The sequence below is a fragment of the Sinocyclocheilus rhinocerous genome, unplaced genomic scaffold (assembly GCF_001515625.1).
Source record: "Sinocyclocheilus rhinocerous isolate Xijiao unplaced genomic scaffold, SAMN03320098_v1.1 scaffold4403, whole genome shotgun sequence".
Taxonomy (NCBI): domain Eukaryota; kingdom Metazoa; phylum Chordata; class Actinopteri; order Cypriniformes; family Cyprinidae; genus Sinocyclocheilus; species Sinocyclocheilus rhinocerous.
Genome location: NW_015648614.1, coordinates 178,197 through 180,598, shown reverse-complemented (window position 1 = coordinate 180,598; position 2,402 = coordinate 178,197).

The window sequence follows — 2,402 nt, the reverse complement described above, 5'->3', positions numbered from 1 at the left end:
TTTGATTACAACGTCGTCTATCGGCCTGGTTCCCTGAATCACACAGCAGACTGCTTGTCTCAGCTTACCATACCTGCACCTGCTGATTCCTCTGCTGACGTGGAGCCTGAAATTGTTGCATTCATTTCCTCAACATTGTGCTCTCTTTCCGTGAATGACTTTGAAACTGCCTGTGCTGCTTGTCCTGAACTGGAGAAACTACAACAGCAAATCACACGTGGCTGGCCACCCTCCATCAAAGCAGTGAGCCAGGACTTGATTCCATATTTCAGCGTGAGAGACAAACTCTCAGTAAAAGATCCTTTCATTTTCAGAGGAACAAGGCTGTTAGGCCCTGTAGCCCTTCAACACACCGTGATTTCCTTGGCACATAAGGCTCACCAGGGAGTAGTGCGTAGAAAACAGAGATTAATGGAACTTTACTGGAGGCCGCAGATGGACTCTCAGGTCCAGTCAGCAGTCTCTACATGCATTCCCTGCCAGTCTAATGAAAAAACTCAGGTGACACATCCAGCACCCCTGCAGCCATTTCAGTTGCCTGAGGGCCCATGGAAAAAACTGGGTCTGGATGTCGTCGGACCATTCGAAACAGCCACCCCTGCTTGAAGAAATGCTATAACACTCACAGACTATCATTCCAAGTGGCCAGAACTTGCATTTGCCAACAGTGCGACTACTGAGGATGTTATCACATTTCTGAGCACTGTCTTTAGTCGTCATGACAACCCAGAGTGCATTGCTACGGACAGTGGTACCCAGTTCACTTCTGCTGTCTTTGCTGAGTTTTTGAAACAACGAGACATAAAACACATCCGTACATCAGTGTACTATCCGGCATCTAACGGCGCTGTTGAAAGATTTCACAGTGCACTGAAAGGGTGCATCCAGACAGCAATTCAGCACGCACAACCATGGAACAGAGCTGTCACAAAGTGGCTGCAGATGTACCGGGCAACACTGCATGCCACTACGGGCGTGTCACCATATGAACTATTGTATGGGAGGAAGATGCGAACCAAGCTTAACATCCTACCTTTACATGGTGAGGGCAAATGGATCACATGCTGCTGCTGTCCGTGCAAATGTGATAAAGAAACAGGATAAAATTAAACAATACACAGATCACAAACGCAGTGCTCGCACTCCTCTCTTTGGTGTGGGAGGGATAGTGAGGATAAGGCTTCCTCGCGCAACTCCAAAAGGTCATCCGAGATTCTAGGCTCCTGTAAGAGTAGAGAAGAAAGGGGGACCCAACCAGGCGCGCAGATGGCACTAGGGACGGGGCGGTCATGACCCCCCCAGATTCATAGTGACCTGATCCGTCCCCCACACTGTCCCTACAAAAGTCTACAAACAATGGTAAAACAGAGGATTAATCAGGGTTTCCGCTATGTACATTAGCCTAAGTAGTGGTGGCTCGGCCCGCCGCTGCTTAATTATTGCCGCCACTACTTCAGAATCGGGTCGGGGCTGACGCACAATAATAATCTACCAATCACCATTACTTTGTACCCACGTTCTCACTACACGCTGTTCTGTTGTCAATAAACACACATGACGATGGTGCTGCCACCGACGCTTACATTCTCTGTGTGTGTATGTGCCATAGATATGTTTACGTATTGCGGCCCATAGAAACAGTCGCTAATGAGGCATCTATGTATATATATCTATGGTATGTGCTACGACTCCTGAGCTCGGGGTCCTATGAGCAGCTGGTAGCTGCCTCAATTGTGCCTGTAGTAGCGGTAACCATAGTGATCATATACCATAGTCTATGACTGAGCTAGTGATTTTTCTGGACTGAAAAAATTGGACTGCATAACTGCCACATAAAGGCAATGAAGAGACAAAAAACAATCAACTCGTTTTTTTCAAAAACCAAACAATGTAAGTATCTTATGCCTGTTGACTTTCCCAGATGTGGCAGATTAGTTTTGTTATGGGGAATAGCTAGTCTGACAATAATGACAAGAAGGCTTATGCTGCCTTCGTTGCTGCCACGTGTTTTGAGTTTGAGCTCCATCAAGTTAATTCTTTATCGTCTATATTTTATCTTAAAATCGATTTTATACACCATCATTTCCATTTCTATAACGTGTGAATATATGGGGAGTCATCTCAATTATCACCAGTAAAGTATGGAGTGCCACAAGAATCTGTCCTAGGTCCTCTGCTATTTTCAATATACATGTTGCCCCTTGGTAATATTATTAGAAAATACGGAATTCGTTTCCATTGTTATGCTGATGATACTTAACTGTATATCTCAACAAGACCAGATGAAACTTCTAAATTTTCTAAGCTAACAGAGTGTGTTAAAAAATGTAAAAGATTGGATGACCAATAATTTTCTCCTATTAAATTCGGATAAGACAGAGATATTACTTATTGGACCAAAA